The sequence below is a fragment of the Sus scrofa genome, chromosome 17 (assembly GCF_000003025.6).
Source record: "Sus scrofa isolate TJ Tabasco breed Duroc chromosome 17, Sscrofa11.1, whole genome shotgun sequence".
In the NCBI taxonomy this organism is placed as follows: Eukaryota; Metazoa; Chordata; class Mammalia; order Artiodactyla; family Suidae; genus Sus; species Sus scrofa.
The window spans coordinates 41,748,246-41,766,528 of record NC_010459.5 but is presented as its reverse complement, the minus strand read 5'-3'; the positions used below and the strand labels follow the sequence as shown (position 1 = coordinate 41,766,528).

Here is an 18,283-nt window from a genome sequence, read left to right as displayed (position 1 = left end):
TTATAAGAACTTTAATAGCACTGTTTGTAAAAACCCCAAAGTATAAACTACCCAAGATGCCCACCAACAGTAGTTTGGAAAAAAATTTATAGTCTACTCACATAATGGAACATAGTACAGCAATGCAGATGAGCAATATACAGTTAGACTTGACAGTCTGGAGCTCTCACAATGTTAATCAGAATAAGGCAAACACAAAAGCGCATACTACATGATTCTATTTGGGTAAAATTCAAAAACAGGCAAAATGAATCTATGTTGTTATCCATCAGAATAGTGGTTTTGGGGTGAGGGTGACTGGGAAGGGACATTAAAAAGCGCTTCTGGAGTGCTGATAATATTCTGTTTTTTGAGCAGGATATGACTAACCTGGGCATGTTCAATCTGTGAAAAATTCATTCACTTAGGATAAGTATAATTATCTGTATTTGTTTTACCTTAATAAACCATTAACATTAAAAAAAAATAGTGGAGTTCCCTTGTGTGTAGTAGGTTAAGGATCCAGAGATGTCCCTGCAACTGCCCAGCCGCTGCTGTGGCACGGGTTCGATCTCTGCCCTGGGAACTTCCACATGCCATGGGTGCAGGCAAAAAAAAAAAAAAAAAAAAAATTAAAAAGACTGCTGATTCCTGGGTCCCACCTCTAGAGATTCTAGTTTAATTGGTCTGGGGTGCAGCCAGACATTGACATTCTTAAAAGTTCCCCAGGTAGGTCTAATGTGCATCCAAGAATCACTGTGTTAGAACTTGGCAACCCTTTTTACTATTTCTTGGAGCAGAAAGTGCTGCTGCTTCTCCAGAAAGTCTCAAGCAGGATGCTTTCTGTAGAACGCTAATAGTTCCAGAGGAGGTTAACAGGTGTTATATGGGAAAAGGTTTCCATGGTGAAATAAATAATTTTTAAATTTTTAATTATTAACTTTTATTGAACACTTAATACATTCCTAGAGCTAAACTAATTGCTTTACCTAGCTATCTCGTTTAATCCCACAACAAGCCTCTGGGAAAGGTACTAATTTTACAGAAGAGTAAAGTAAGCTCAATAGGGTTAAGTAATTGCCCAGGGTCACACAGCCACAGGATTAAGATTCAAATCCCCATTGGCCTTGACACTGAAGCCCATGCTCTGAACCACTGCCCTGATCTGCCTCTCCAGGCCAACACTTGACTGCAGGACTTAGCAGAGCCTTCACTAGGCTAACAGGAGCTGTGAGTTGCCAAGACAGGAATGTGGAAGATGGCATTTCCCAATTTGGTCTTCTTGCCTCTATCTCTTACCTTCCACCCCACAATCCACACTACTGGCAGAGTTTTCATTCTGTAACCAAGTCCAATCCTGAAGTTCCCTTGTAAGGAAGCATGTAATGCCTCCCCATTGCCCATAAACTCAAGTCAAAACTCCTCAGCCTCACAGTCCAAACCATCCAGTATCTGGCCTTGAAATTGTCAGCTTCATCTCTGGCAATCCTAACCTCCTTCCCCACCCAACCCATGAGGCAATTCGATTTTCCAGCTACACTAAACTGGACTGATGGATTTATACCCCTGCAATGGTGCCCACCATTTGCTAAGACTCTGCTATGTGTCAGGTACTACACACAAATTAACTTTAACCCCTGCAATGAGCCTTTAAAAAATAGGGCTTATTATCCCCAGTAGATAGATTAGAAGGCTCATCTTGACATGCCCCAAGTCACAACTAATAAGCGGCAGAACTAGGATCTGAACAGAGATTTCGATTTCTCCAGTACAGAGGCCATGGTGTTTTCACTCCACCACACCTACCTCCTGACCCTCACACATGCTGTTCCATGGGGTGGCAGTGCCCTTCTTTCTCTCCTCCTGGCAAACTCCTCCTTGTTCTTTGAGAGCTAGTGCAAGTGCTGTGATGCTAATATCTATCATCTCTTAAGTGCTTTCCAGGCACCCTGCTCGCACTTGACTTGCCTCGTCTCATTTACACAGTGTCATCTCCATGCTCCTTTTATTCCCTCTGAATTGCTTTCTATCTGCCTTGTGCCAAATGGGTTTCTTTCTCCTCTCTAGTTCCAAGGCATTTGACCACATCTCTGCTGTGCTCCACACACTCCGTAGTAATTTTTAGTTTCAGTCTGTCGCTTCCCTGGACTAAATGCTCTCAAAAGACAAGAGCTATCAGTGATTCACCTTTACACCCCACCCTGGAGTCACCCAGCATGCGGTAGGTATTCAATACAAGAAGGAGAATAGACAGGAGGGTGGGAGACCAAGAGATTGAAATTCACTGAGATTATTCTATCAGTTCTATCACAGCAAGTGGTCCTCCGGCTTAGAACCAGAGCTGTAGCATCAAGCCAGACAAAACAGACCTGGCTTTTGGGGAGAGATGATGGATACTGGGGGCCAGACCCAGGATGTACCTTACCTGACCCCTGCTTTGCTATCCATGCAAGGATGAGTTAGGACGGCCTCTGACTCCATGGCTCTTTGCAACTCTACATGCTTTGCCACTGGCTCTATAGATCCTGGCTTAGAAAGCTTGCTGTAAAATGATGATTGGTTTCATTCCGCAGCTCTGTTTTAGATATTCTCAGCTGCTCCTTGCCTGGTCTTGTTCTCAAATATCCCAAGTGAAGAAAGAGCCACCCAAGCAGGGGGCCCAAAGACAACGTAGGGCTAAGGCATGGCTCCCCACAGGTGGGAAGACCAGGTGGTCGTCCCCCTTTCTAAAAGGCTCTATTCTTTTTGAATAGGAGGCCCTCTTACAAGACAGAGACATCTTTGAGGCTCCGTCACCGAACGCCCATTCTGAGCATCCAGTCTACAATGGGCACTGTTCAGAGCACACCTCCTCGTAACCGCTGGGGTAACCATCGATTCATGCCACCCACGTCCCACCTCTGTGAGCTCCAAGGCTGTGGATTTTAAAGTCAGCCTTCTGTTCCGCTGCTCTCGCTCTTTGTGGACTAACATGCGTATTTGCCCAGGTAAGAGTAATCGGCAACCAGCACCAGCTGCAAACTCAGCTGTGTTTCTACACAGCCTCCCGCAAACAAACCTCATTAGTAAACATGGAAACCACCAAAAAGACGATTTCAAAATTACTTATCCCTTCCTGGCTGCCCGCCTCTTCTGCTGCCTCCACTGGGGGTAAGCTGCATGATTTTTCTGCTTCTAAAAAGTCTTTTTCTTTTCTCTTTTTTTTTGAGGATTTCAAGGAACCCCCCTCCCACTGGGATATAGAGTACACTGTATTTTACAAATTCGTTTGTGACATTCATGAAGAGTTTTCCAAACAAAATGTAACTTAGACGCATTTCCCTAATACAGCACGTTCTTATTTTATTTTATTTATCCACGTGTCGGCTTCCTTCAGGAGACAGGGACCCATCCAAGGGCAGGAACTGGATTAATTAATTAAATTTTTTTTTAATTTTTTTTTAATTTTAATTTTTTTTTTTTTTTTTTTTGTCTTTTTGCCATTTCTTGGGCCACTCCCGCAGCATATGGAGGTTCCCAGGCTAGGGGTCTAATCGGAGCTGTAGCTGCCAGCCTACAGCAGAGCCACAGCAACGCGGGATCCGAGCCACGTCTGCAACCTACACCACAGCTCACGGCAACGCCGGATCGTTAACCCACTGAGCAAGGGCAGGGACCGAACCCGCAACCTCATGGTTCCTAGTCGGATTTGTTAACCACTGCGCCATTCTATATCTCTCATTCCAAGCCTAAACCAGGTAAAATGTAGTTCTTGAATATTTAACAATCTCTATGTAGCCACGGTCCAAAGAGCCATCAGATCTGAAGTACTGCTGAACCTGACTCAGACACATTCTATGGTATTGCTATCTGGCAAAAATTAAAATTATTTAATACTTAGTGTTGGAGAAGGGCCTGGGGAAAGAGGCATTCGCACTCACAATTGAGAGAATAGAAATTGGTTTGGCCTCTTAGGAGGACAATTTGGCAATGTCTTCATTCAAACAGCAGGGGATTCTCCCTACAGATAAAATCGTACCGGTGTACAAAGACACGTGTGGTATAAGCAAGTTTGTTATAGCATCTTCATGTGTAATAGGGAAGAAAAAACTGCAAATAATCTTCATGTCAGCTAGGGACTAGAACACAAATTATGGTAAATTTCTACCACAATTTTACTGGAACACCATATAGCCTTTAGGACTGAGGTATATCTGTATGTGCTGACATATGCTAAGATAAATTAGCTGAAAAAGGAAGTTTTGGTAGAGTGCTGTATAGAAGTGTTAAAAAGAAAAAAGGGATAGACTTGAAAATAAGTGTGAATCTGTATATATGCATAAGAAATTTATGGAAAGACATAAAATGTTCAGGGATTTTTTTCTGGGGGAAAAAGAAATAAACGGCTGTGGATGACAACGGGGAAAGTTCCCTTTCCATTTTCCACATTTCTGTACTGTTTGAATTTTAATAAGTTTGCCTTGTTTTTACAATTAAAAAGCATAAAATACAGCAATAAGAAGACAAAAGCTTGATTTCATATGTTAAAAAAAAAAAAAGGAAACAAATGAAATTCCAGAGAAATTCTTCCCTATTTCTTTATAAGGCAACAGGCAAAGACTCTAAGGCAAGGTTTGCTCTCTGCTCAGTCCATGGGCGGGTGGGGGTGGGGGGCAGGGATGACTGCAGAGTTCCAGAAAGGAATCTGGGGACAGGGAAAGTCACTGAGAAGAGCCAGGATCCCTGAAGAAAATAAGTGTGAGAATATGTGTCCTTTACTGGCTCCTAGATGACAGGAAATAAAGTCAGTTCTGACTGAGACTCTGAAACATTCTGGGAGCCAAGAAATTCTGAGAACTCACCGGGCTGGTATGGATACGGGCACCAAGAAGCAAAGGCTAGGAGTGCCTCGGTGAATAACAGACATAAGCAACCTGGGGGAAAAAAAATGGCAGACCCAGCACCCCCAAACCAAAGTGACACAGAGCTCTGCTCACCTATGCCCTCCTCTCTGAAGCTATGACTCCCAGGGGCTGACTTTTCTGACATTAATGTAATAATAATTGTTGATATATATCAACTGCATGCTAAATAAATAGTTAATTATATCATCTCATACTCTTTTTTTTTTTTTTTTTTTTCCGGCCATGCCCTTGGCATGCGGGAGTTCCCAGGCCAGGGATCAAACCTGAGCTATAGCAATGACAACTCCAGATCTTCAACCCACTAGGCCACCAGGGAACTCCCATCTCATACTATTATTATTCCTATTTGACACGTGGGGAAAATCGAGGCTCACTGAAGTCAGCAAATAACTTCTCAAAGCTACAGTAAGTAGTAGAGGCAGGGATCAAACTCGGGTGTGATTCCAGAGCCAGCCAAGGTCACTGCTAGCCTTCCCTCCACCTGGGGAAGAGCTAGAGAAAGGCACTTGCTCAGGGCAAGGACAGTCTCTGAAGTGCAACAGCACTTTTGCCCAAAGTCAGAGAACATGACTTTAAGTGCAAGGACTCGGGAACTAGATGTCCTAGATTCAAATCCTGACTCCACCACTTACTGGGGGTGTGACCCGGGGCAAGTCATTGATATCTCTGTGCCTCACTTTCCCCAGGAGTAAAATCAGGGTCGTGGTAAGGCCATCTCTTGGAGCTGTTAGGGGGACTAAAAGTTAAATACTGCTTGGCTCATAGAAAGCACCAAATGTTAACGATTATTATTAAGAAAAAGATGCCCGTCCTTCCAGGCAGATGCAGCCCTGCAGGGTGCAGAACCTGGCAAGCGGAGCAGACAAGATTTCCGCCCCTCCCTCTGCCTGGTGGCCCCTCCCTCCTCCGGGTGCCACCAGGCAGCACATGAGTCTACAACCTTACACCAGTCCTGCTGAGCAGTTAACTTCCACGTGCTGCCAGCTCTTTCTCTCGGCTTCCCCTCCACCAGGCTGGCTGTGAATCAGAGTCAGCTGGCACACTTTTTAAAAATACAGACTCCCGGGGCCCCACCTTGGCCAGTTCTGACGCAGGTAGGCTGGGCTAGGGCCCAGCCATCTGTATGTTTAACAAGCCCCAGGTGACCAGGTGACCCGGGAACAGTGTGTCCCTGAACACATGTTTCTGGAAGCACTAGAAGCCTCTCGCACCTGTTCTGGCTGTTTCCATGGGTCCTTGGGAGCAAGCAGCCTTTCCTTCATGCTCGGTCCCAGGCCTAGGCAGGCAGAGAAGGGGCGCAGGAAGTCTGTTCCCCTGCAAACCAGCCCACAGAGCAGATGGCTGTGAGAACAGGCATCGCAGGCTGAATTTGCTGTCGTGCTTGAGTGGGTGACACGAGGGACCTCTTACCTGTAGACTTTGGGGTCCCCAGGCCCTTGCTACTCAAAATACTGTTCACAGAGCAGCAGGATGGTTCCTCCAGGGAGCTTGTTATAGATGCAGATGCTCAGGCCCCTGACCCACTGAATCAGATTCTGCATTTTGCAAAAACTCCAAGATGATCTGTGAGCAAGTCTGAGGCACAGGCCTGAGGTCTCTCTCCACCCTGATCGGAAAAATCTCTAACCAATGTGCACCTCTAACCTGTCTAAACCCACCTTGGGGGGGGTCAATCTTTTCCTTCAAACTTCCAGAGAGCCCCAGAGAAACAGCCTGGGCCTTTCGGTAGCCCAGATCCATGCTCAGCAGCCAGGCCGGCGCTCACGGTGAACCTCGGCTTTAATGAATTATTTATTTCAAAGTCTACATAAAAATAACCCTTCCCAATGCATTGAGAACGAGACAACAACTCTGGCCTCTATAAATCCAGGGCGTACGACATTCCCTTCTTTTGTATAGAGCCGTGACCCCTACTTCCCTGGCCAAAGCCATCCAAAGACATCTAATGCCCAAAGAAAACAAGCCACGTCTTCCTGTTGGCCAAGCGTCAAGTTATCGGGCAGATTTCACACTGGAGCTTGACCTCATTAATCCAGGGCCTATCACATTGCTGTAAATGTCAGTGGAAAAATAGCCATTCAGTAGGTTTCCTTCATTCCACCAGAAAGGGAAAAAACAGGAAGCTGACAGCAGCTGCGCCCCAGCCTGGCAAATCCCAAGGGCCCGGCTGACAGGCGTTCCTTGTGAGCACCTACATGCCCTTGGCCCCAGCCCGCTTGTCCAGATAAAGGTGGGTCCCGTATCTATATAAGCAAATGCAGCAGTGATCGTAGCAATAATTCGGGCCCCCAAGCACCCGTCCAGGCAAGAAAATTGCTTGGTCTGAATTTCTTTGGCCTGCACTACTAGTTGGCTGTTCATCATTCAGGTCCATCCGAATCTCGTCTGCCCATTCAAATGTCCTGCACGCCAAACCTCTGGGACTCCAAGGGACATAAGGCCATCCAAGTCCTCATTCATCCCGTTAATGCATATTGATTGTCTCCTGTGTGCCGGCCACCGTGCTGGGCAACCGGGGACACAGGGCTGAATGAATCAGACACAGTCACTGATCTCAGAGGCTGCACGTCCAGGGTAAGCTTTCTCAAGCTCGGCAAGATCGACCCTTGGGATGGAACAATTTTTTGTCGTGGGGGGGTGCTGCCCTGGGCACTGCAGGACATCTTGCAGCCCTCCTGGCCTCTCCCCACTAGAGGCCAGTAGCTCCCCTCCCCCTCTGCACGTCCCCACTTGTGACAATCAAAAAATGTCTCCAGACATGGCCAAATGTCCCTTCGGGGACCAAATTGCCCCTACTTGGGAACCACTGGCCTAGTGGGGGAGACAGAGTAAAAGAATAATGACCACAAATAGCTCTATAATCACAATTATGGTAAGTACCAGGGAGGAAAATTTTGTGCACATTACACTGATATTATCTACGATGTTGGAGCCAATTTTATGTATGATTATAAATCCTTATGACAACTCTGAATTACATTCATATATATGATCTATATCTCCAGGTGAAAAAATTGAGACTCAAGGAAGCGAAGTAATTGACGGAAGCCCAAAAGCCAGTGAAAGGCAGAGGCAGGATTTGAACCCTGGCCCTGAACTTTCCCTCCCCTAGAAAAGGAAATCCGAGCCTTTGTTTCTCAGAGTCTTCTGTAAACAGGTAGGGTGTGTGGTCACGTGACACTCTGCCCGGCCATTCTAAAAGACGCATTCCTTCCTGGGGTCACCGTGGAGCTCAGTCACCACCTGCTGTATCAATCAAGCTGCAAACTGCCTGTGTCAAGGCACATTTGTGGGACACTAGCAGGCCGAGGAAGGCCCCCTGAGTTCTGAAACATCCAAGAACAGCTCCCATCACCAAGCACCTGAACACAGGCCCTTCCCAAAAATTAGGGCCAGGAGAGAATGGGGCAGTCCCCAGGTACCTGGAGTACAACCCACTGTGACCCGTCCCCAGGCATCCAGGGATACACGGGGAAAGAAGCCAGACATCCTGCAGTCAGCGTTAGGTATTTACTAAGAACATGAGTGAGGGGATGCACGCAGCACAGAGCAGCGTTAGACCCCCAGGTGTGAGCTCCTGCCACTTATGAGCCACATGCCTTTTAGCAAATTGTTCCACCTCTGTGCTCAGTTTCTCCTCCTGTGCAATGGGTGAATGAATCTACTTCAGTATGTTGATATGAGGACTCGGTGGCAATGCAAGCAAAGACCTTGGGCAGTGATCAGCATCCAGAAAAGCACTTGGTACAATATTATGGTCATTTAGGGAGCCAGATAGTGGCGCTTCCTCCACCTACATCCCCTTCCTACAAATGAGAAACTGAGTCCCAGGAAGAGAGAAACAGGTGCAGGAGTAGCCAAAGCATCTCAGGAGGAAGGAGGGGACCTCTGTGCTTTCCGGGTAGAAGGAAGAGTAAGGGAGACAGTTCACATATTGGCCACTGTGCACAGACCAGCCCGTCCTTGCACACAGAAGTTAACCCTAGACTGCAATCAGAGAATGCTTCGTACGCTGCAAGGTGCCTGCATCAGGTGAATGAGCATTTAATCATCCAGGACCCCTTGGAAGGAAGGTCTCTGCCTCGCTTGCTGGCCTAGCCTCCTGCCCCTGCCTCTGTCACACCCTCTGGTTATGGCGCTCCAGCTGTAACTCCTGCCCACTGCTCTCCAAGACATGGAGCACTTTTAAGCCTCTGTGACTTTGCACAAGCTGTTCTCTCCGCTTGGGCTGCCCACCCCGCTGTTACCCGCCACCTGCAGAACTGTCTCTGAAGTGCTCAAATGTGCTCCCACAGCAAAATTTACCCACCTGTTATTGGTCACCGCAGACTAATAATAATAGCAGCTAACATTTGCAAGCACTGATTAATCTCTAGAAGGCTCTGAGCTGAGGTTTTTACCCATGTGGCCTCACTTTTCTCCTCACATCACCACCCTAGAGGTAAGGCACCTGTCCATCACCACCCAACTTCCAGGTGGCAGATTCAGGAATGAAACCTGAGTTCGTTAGCTGAGCCCACCTGTTCACCCATGCTTCTGCTCTTCAATCCTCTTCCTGCCAATGAAGCTGTGTCCTCATTGTCACAGAGTCCTCACTATTGACTTCTGTTCATAGAGCGAGGAACCTGAGAGCGGCCTTATTCATCTTGAAATCCCTTGCTAAGCACAAAGTCTAGAATGGCGTAAACATCTGTTGAGTGAGTCAACAAATCCTGAAAAATGGCAGCCAGATGAGAAAGGCTAAATGACAGACTTCCTGGGGACAGGCCCACCCATGCTGGACTTGATTTCCCAAAAGTCACCCTCTGAGCATCCCCACCAGGCTGAGGGGCTTTCCCTGTCCTGAAAGCTAGAGGCAGAAGAGGTCTGACGTCCCCCGCTGGGAGGGGGCGGCGGGGGGACCTTTGAGAGCCCAGAGCGGAGGAGGAAATGGTGGTGATGGTGACGAGAACCATTTCCTGCATTCCTGCCGGTGCCAGGTGCCATACTAAGCACTTTCTACGCATCGTGGGCTCACAGAATCCTCCCAACCCCACAGAGCAGGCAGTACTATTACTTCCACTTTACAGATGTGAAAACCAGGAGTCAGAGAGAGTAAACAATTTACCTAGCTTTTAAGCAGAAAGCTACAATGCAAGCTAGACAAATTGGCTCTATTGGTTTTCAAACTGTGGCTTTCTGTAGGAGGCAGGCTTGTCCAAGACCTTCTTAAATCCCAGTTTCTAAGTGGTACTCGGGATATACCTGGGATAAAAGAAGGTCATCCTAGCCTCTGCTGGAAGAATGCCACTTGGGACCTACTATGGACCAAGTGCTTCAAGTCCTGGGTGCAGGTGGCATGAGGGTGGGGTGGCTAGATTGGGAGAGGGTCAAGGTTGGGAGAGGGGTCAAGGTTGGGTGAGGGTCCAAACGCAGCACAGGAATCCAGGTATGTGCCTTCTGTGACCTACAAAACCAGGCTGGCTGCAGCCTCTGTTGATTGGAGAAAGTTGACTCTGGGTATGGAACTAGTTTTGAGAAGAACCTGGGTCCCTAGTTTCTGAAGAATCCAAATAGGCTCTGTAGGTCATTGTTTTTGGGGAAAATCCACCTTCCTGCGTCAGCATCCTCTTAGCCCTGTGGCTCAGGCTTCTGAGCATACTTAACAGCTGGATTCGAATTTAACCTCCACTCCAGTGTCAATTACCAAAAAAAGAAGGAAGTCTGAGCATGTGCTGGGCCTTGCCTGCCACGTCCCTCCATACCTGGGGAGATTCAGAGAGCACAAGGATGCAAGGAGCCCCAGCACACAGCCGGCTGATGAATGGCGCAGCAGATGGAGACCAAAAGAGGGGTAGGAAGGATCAGTTGGTCTTCCTGAAGAAAGACATTTCAGAGGCTGGGAAAAGCTGGGACCAAGAGAGGGGTCAGGAAGTTTCCAGGGAGGGGGGAGTCCTCTTAGATAGACTCCAGGTGGCAGGAACGAACAAAGTTGAAGGTCCAAAGCGACTTGGGTGACATCTCGCCTCCAACACCCTGGGGCAGGTGGGAGATGAGGGGCTGGAGTTGTGTGGGAAGGCCCTGGGAGCAGGCTGAGAGCTGAAAGGACTCACTGGCGCCCACCAGCCGCCTGCAAGCTGCCTCTTTATGACAGAGCTGAGGGAGGAAGATGTGGAAACTCCCCCAGCCCCTGCAGAACCACCCACCAGGGCTCCGCTTCTGCTCCTGCCTAACGAGAGACACGCCCCACTCCAAACCATTTTGAAAGGCGCCGCTATCAACCTCGGAGCGTTCCCGCTGCCGAGCCGCGCTGCACCCGGCCCCGCACACGGTCCTCTCCCCATCCTCCTACGGCCTGATCAGCCCCATTTCCTAGAGGCAACTGAAGCTGCTCCGAGGCCGAGTGTCTTACCCCGGGGCAGGAAGCTAGTCACTGGCTGAGCTAAGAAGCTTTATTACCAGGCTAGGAGGAGGCCTCCCAGATAGAGGGTTTTTCTCCGGTGCTCCACCAGCCACAGGAAATGGCAGGGCCCACAGACAAGTACCCCCGGGCCGAGGCGGCTAACGGAGAGCCCTGCGGGCAAGGGCGCCGGACACCTCGGGGCCCCGGGCGCACCACAGAGGGCGATTCAGAGGCGGCACCTGGAGTCCAAGGCTGCCGGGAGCTGGTGGGCGCTTCTGACAGCGAAAACAGGGGCCCATTATGTGGAATCCAATCACATGGGCGCGCAAGCAGCTCGGCTTTCGATTCTGAGAAGCGCTTATGCAGCCGCGTCTCCCTCCCTGGGCTCCTGAGATGCCTGGGAGCACCGGGTCTTGGGCTTTGCACGCGGCTCTCCCGGGAGGACCAGATTCAAGGCTATCTTGGCTCAATTTTCCGCCCGAGGCTGGGAGCTGCCCCATCAGCATCTCCCGCTAAGCCGGTCCGGACTGGAGGAGGAGGAGGGAGGGAGGCAGTCGGCCTCAGGAAAGGAGGCGGGCAGCGAAAGCCACCTCCCCCACTCCTGGCTCTCCATTCGGAGCGGTCTGGGTAGCTGAGCCTGGGCGCTGCGGGTGACCTTGGGGAGCCCCTTCTATGCGACCTCTCCCGGGAAGGCTGCACAGTTTCTGCCCATCGTAGGCGCTCGGGGGCGCTCCTCCGGCAGGAATCGAGGCGCGGGACTCGGGAGGAGAGGAGCGTTCCCGGCGCAGGGGGCCGAGCCGCGGACTCACGGCGGCCCTTTGGAGAGGCCAGGAACAACCACAGGCGGGTCTCCCTGGGACCAACGGACGCTGTCAGATGGATCCTGCAGGGGGCGGGACTGCACGCGGGGGCGCCTGCCCTGGGGACCTTTCCCGCCCGGGCAGAAGCGCTCCCGGCGCCCTGCCCACCGCCTTTGGGGACCAAGTGCCGCCACGCGAGGGGGCGGCGCCGCCGAGCCTGGCCCGAGGCTGGGGCGCCGGGGCTGTTTGATGCTAGTTGTGACTCGCGCTGCCTGGCACTGCGCCCCCCGGCAGACGGCGGCCCAAGAGCCCAGAACCCGCCGAGAAACCCCCTGCCCGCCCCAACATCCGGCCACGGCGGCCCCAGCCAACAACGTGCCAATGCGCCCGGTACCTCGGCCTCGTCTCTGGCGCCCTAGACCCAGGAGAACGCCCCCCACCCCAGCCCAACTGCCCTGCCCTGCGCTCCGGGTACCCGCTTTTCCAGTCTGCCCCACCCCCCCACCCCAATTATCTTCTGCTGCCGGCCCTCAGCCAAAGCGCCACTATCACCCCCAGCCAGACCCCCAGAGGCTGCGACCACCTCCCCGCCCGGTCAAGCCGCAGAGCGCAGCGGGTGTAGGCAGCACCCGCCGGGGAACTCACCCGCTCTCCCGAGCCCTGCCCCGGGCGGCTCGCTGCCCTGGCTCGGTCTGTCAGTCCCCGAGCCACCGCTGCCGGTGCGGCGACAGAAGCCTGCCGGGCTCGGCCGCCAGCCTCCGCGCCGCCCCTCGGCTCCTCCCCCAAGGCGGGGCCTGAGCTCGCGGGAAGGGGGTGGGCGCGCTCCGCTCGACCTGACAGGCGGCAGGGCTCCGGGAAGGGTCCCCGCTTCCCCGGGTGCCCTCCGCACCCTTTGAGCAGCTGGAAATTGAAGGCGAATGAGACGCGACCAGAGTTCAGAGTTTTCCTTTTGGTCTTCCTCCCACCCTCCAACACCACTTTGAAAAAGGGAAGCCCAGGACTGCATTCTTGCTCCCATTTGATGGAAGAGCATACCAAGCCCAGAGAGCAGCACGAAAAGCACCCAAGGTCACACAGCATTAGCACCTATTCCGAAGGCCTGTGCAGCTTGAGTCTGAAGGCTTCTTAGGACGTCCAGGAGCCCAACCAGGCCTTGCCCTGGGGACAGATCAGTGGGAGCGGGTCTTCCAGCTGGCGGGGGCCGCAGGCGAGGAGCCAGATTAGTGGGAGCATGGGGGCCCTGGCCTGCGGCATAGAATCGCATCATTTCCTCTTTCTGGAAGGAGGTGAAGTGGAGGAGGAAGGGAGTGGTGGGACCTCCACTGACTTCTGCAACTACTGGGGAGGTGCAGAGTCTAGAAAGGGGCTGCCTCCCTGAGATCTAGTGCTAACAATACAAGGCAAAACACACCCGGTGGCTTCTGTTGTCGAGTTCAAGCCCCTTTCCTGATCTGAAGGCCCCTGCTCTGAGCACCATCTTTTCTTCACAGGACAATGGCCTTAACTATCTGAAAGCTGCTGGTGAGAGGACCCTTCTCTCCACCCCACCCCCAACCCCCTAGGAAGAGGAGCGAAAGTTAACAAACAAAAGGGGGAAAAATCCATCCTCAAACATTCTCTGGAATCCACACCCGCTGAACATTGGCTTTAGAACAATAGAGTTCTCTTCTCCACAAAGGGCCTTGTTTCCTGAGCTTTCTCAGCCTCCAGATTAGAGCCCAAGGCACCCCAAGGCCAGCCAGTGGGGCAAGGAGAAGGTTTATGTTTGTGGGGTTTGGGGGTGACACCTGGTTAATTCAATTCCCAGCAGTCTTGTTGGAAGAACTGTCTTACTCATTATCACACAGCCACGTTTTTCCAAGGCTGACAGCATAAACTGAGTTTTGTGATTTCCTGTTTGCTGAGGAAACTCCATAACCTTTCTTGGGGAAGTGAAAACCTCTAGATAGGGTTTATCCCGGTCCCCCAACTCCCAGTTTCTCTGAAAGCCTCTCCCCAATTTGCCCCCTGGCTTCCTCCCAGTTCATTAATAATCCAGTCGTGAATGACACTGTTACAGTAGGAGCAATTAGAGACTAGAATAGGTGGGGAAGATTTAAAGTGATGTTTAAAATAACCCAAGGGGATCATTGTTCTCTGCAGAATGTTTCCATTGATTTATCCCAAAGAGCTGTAGGCTGAGAGGGCAGGAATCCATCTCTCCGAGGCATGTGGGGAACTTGGAGCCTGCTTTCCTGACAGGCTGCCTGGAGTATGGGCCCAGACCCCACGCTGTGTGGTGCACTGACACCGCTCACCACGTTTGATATCAAAAGTTCAAGTATATACAGAATCAGGCAGAAGACACACACTTCCTGATTTCAGAATGTACCTCAAAGCTACAGTAATTAAGACCGTGCAGTAGGGTATAAGGACAGACATGGATCAATGGAATAAAATTGAGATTCCAGATATAAGCCTTTACTTTTATGACCACTTGATTTTCAACAAGAGTGGCAAGACAACTCAATGGGGAAAGAATAGTCTTTTCAACCAATGGTGCTGGGACAACTGGATTTCTTTTTTCTTCTTCTTCATTTTTTTTTTTCTTTTTCTTTTTTTGGCTGGCCCACAACACATGGAGTTCCCAAGCCAGGGATCAGATCCAAGCCACGGTTGTGACCTAAGCTGCAACTGGGGCAAAGCCACATCCTTTAACTCACTGAGTCGGGCTGGGTATCGAACCTGTATCTTGGTGTTACAGAGACGCTGCTGATCCAGTTGCACTACAGTGGGAACTCCTGGTACCACTGGATTTCTATGTGCAAAAGAACGAGGCTGGACCTCGACCTCACACCTTGTATAAAAATTAATTCAAAACAGAAGGCTGGGAGTCCCCATTGTGGCTCAGTGGTAACGAACCAGACTAGCATCCATGAAGATGTGGGTTTGATCCCTGGCCTCGCTCAGTGGGTGAAGGATCCAGCATTGCCATGAGCTGTGGTATAGGTCGAAGACATGGCTTGGATCCTGCATTGCTGTGGCTGTGGCATAGGCCAGCAGCTGTAGCTTCGATTCGACCCCTAGCCTGGGAACCTCCAGATGCCACAGGTGCAGCCGTGAAAGGCAAAAAACACCAGACAAAAGACAGAAAGCTGAAATGTAAGAGCTAAAATTGTAAAACTCTCAGAAGAAAGCATAGGCATAAGTGGTGATCTCGGATGAAACCGTGGTTTCTTGGATATGGCACCTATAGCACAAGCAACAGAGGAGAAAAGAGACAAGCCATTCAAATTTAAAAATAAACATAAATAAAAAATAAAATAAAAAGTAGACAGTTCATTAAAATTAAAAATGTTTGTGCTTCAAAGGACACCATGAAGAAAGTGAAAAGATAGATGACTGGCCAAACTGTGTTCCCCCCCCAAATTCACAGGCCAGTCCTAACCCTTAGTACCTCAGACTGTAACTGTATTTGGAGATAAGGTCTTTAAAGAGGTGATTAAGTCAAAGTAAGATCCTTAGGGTGGGGTCCTGATCTAATACCTAGTGTCCTTATAAGAAAAGGAAGAGACACCAGGAATGTTTGCACAGGGCAAAGACCACTTGAGGACAGAGAGAGAAAAGACAGCCATCTATGAGTCCAAGAGCAAGGACTAGAGAGAAACCAAATCTGCAGACACTATGATCTTGGATTTCTAGCCTCTGGAACTGTGAGAAATACATTTCTGTTGTTTAAGCCACCCAGTTTGTGACATTTTGATATGGCAGCCTTAGCAAACAAATAACCCACAGAACCCACTGAGTGGGAGGAAATATTTGCAAAACATATGTCTGATAAGGGACTTTTATCTACAATATATAAGGAACTCTTACATCTCAATAATAAAAAGGCAAATAACAATGTAAACATGAACAAGGAATCAGAATAGACATTTTTCCAAAGAAGATGTAGAAATGGCCAATAAGTACCTGAGAAGACGCTCAACATCATTAGCCGTCAAAGAAACAAATCAAAATTACAATGAGAGGAGTTCCCACTGTGGCTCAGTGGCAACAAACCTGACTAGTATCCATGAGGACATGGGTTCAATCTCTGGCCTCACTCTGGGTTAAGGATCTGGTGTTGCCCGTGAGTTGTGGTGTAGGTCACGGATGCAGCTCATATCTAGCATGGCTGTGGCTTAAGCTGGCAGCTATAGCTCTAATTTGACCCCTAGCCTGGGAACTCCCATATACCATGGGTGTGGTCCTAAAAAAAACCAAAAAAAAAAAAAATTACAGTGAGATACAGTTTCTTTTTTTCTTTTTTCTTTTTAAGGCTGTGGCACATGGAAGTTCCCCAGGCTAGGAGTTGAACTGGAGCTGCAGCTGCTAGCTGCCTATGCCACAGCTACAGCTCACAGCAACCCCAGATCCTTTAACCCACTGGGCAAGGCCAGGGATCGAACCTACATCCTCACAGACATTATGTTGGGTTCTTAACCCACTGAGCCACAAGGAGAACTCTGAGATACAATTTCAAACTCACTAGAATAGCTATCATCAAAAAGGTAGTCACAAATGCTGGCAAGGAGGTGGAGAAATTGGAAACTTTGTACGTTGCTGGCGGAAGTGTAAAATGCTACAGCTGCTTTGGAAAACAGTCTGGCAATTCCTCAAAATGCTAAACATAGAGTTATTGGATGACCCAGCAATTCCACTCCCAGGTATATACCCAAGAGAGTAAAAACATATGTCCATACAAACTGGTTCATAGCAGCATTACTCATAATAGCCAAAACGCGGAGACAACCCAAATGTCCATCAAATGATGAATAGATATGTAAAATGTAGCATGTCCCATAAAATATTACAATGTGATATTACTGAACAATCGAAAGGAATGAAGTACCAATAAAAGCCACCATGTGAGGGAGTTCCCGGCGTGGCTCAGTGGTTAACAAATCCGACCAGGAACCATGAGGTTGTGGGTTCAATCCCTGACCTGACCTTGCTCAGTGGGTTAAGGATCCAGCGTTGCTGTGAGCTGTGGTGTAGGTTGCAGACGTGGCTCGGATCCCATGTTGCTGTGGCTGTGCCAGCGGCTACACCTCCAATTGGACCCCTAGCCTGGGAACCTCCATACGCCATGGGTATGGCCCTAGAAAAGGCAAAAAGACAAAAAAAAAAAAAAAAAAGCCACCACATGAAAACATTATGCCAAGTGAAAGAAGCCAGTCACAAGACCACATATGGTATGATTCTATCTCTATGAACTGTCTAGAATAGGCAAATCTGTAGAGACAGAGAATAGATTAGTAGTTGTCTAGAACTGGGAGGGGTTGTTGCAGCAAATGGAGAGTGACAGATAATGGGCACCAATTTTCTCTCTTTAATTTTTTATAATTGACGTATAACAAGTTTCTCTGTGGGGCAATGAAAATGTACTAAAATTGATGGAGTGATAGTTACGACTGTGAATATACTAAAAACCATTGAATCATGCACTTTAAATGATGAATTATATGGTATGTGAATTCTCTCTCAATAAAGAATTGAACCCCCCAAAAAAGTCAAACTACACTCTAGTCCTTGAAAGCAACACTGACTGTGTGCTCCAAATATCTCTCTTCTGCCCCAGGCAGGAAAGCCCCTCCTTTTATTTTGAGGCCATTTATAGTCCATTAGACCTCAGGGGACAGTCCAATGCCAGTGAACATTCTAGTAGACTATGGAAAATATTTGAGGACCTGAAAAATAAATGGATTGGCTTTGACTTAGGAAATCTGAAACAGTGACATTCACAAATGTAAAATTAAATACCTACATAACTTTGGGTCAATTAATCAACTGCAACTCAAACCAACTCATAGTAACATGTAAATTACACAGAGGGTAGAATTGGGGTGAATGATCTAGTTGCTATGATGTGAGGCAAGGCCTCTAGAAGGAAGAAGGCCTAGACACTTGTGCGTCTGTGGAAAAAATGAGTTAATTCAGCCTCAAAGGGATTCACTTTAGAAGATTTGCTCCACTGGTTCTTAGTGCCAGCTGGTGGGCAGATGCTGGGCTGGTTGCATTCATTCATTCAGCAGATAACAGTCCAATGGAGAACAGTATGACGGTTCCTTAAGAAACTAAAAATAGGAGTTCCTGTTGTGGCGCAGTGGAAACGAATCTGACTAGGAACCATGAGGTTGCAGGTTCAATCCCTGGCCTCGTTCTGTGGGCTAAGGATCCAGCATTGCCGTGAGCTG

At 49.1% G+C, this 18,283-nt stretch overlaps 1 protein-coding gene across 1 annotated transcript in view; it reads right to left on the bottom strand.

The window, feature by feature from the left end:
- Nucleotides 1-12,832, bottom strand: part of PPP1R16B (protein phosphatase 1 regulatory subunit 16B) — a 112,975-nt gene extending 100,143 nt beyond the window's left edge. Inside the window, exon 1 of the mRNA XM_003134439.6 lies at nucleotides 12,711-12,832. The gene's annotated coding sequence lies outside the window, so the exon portion shown is untranslated. The remainder of the gene's footprint in view (nucleotides 1-12,710) is intronic.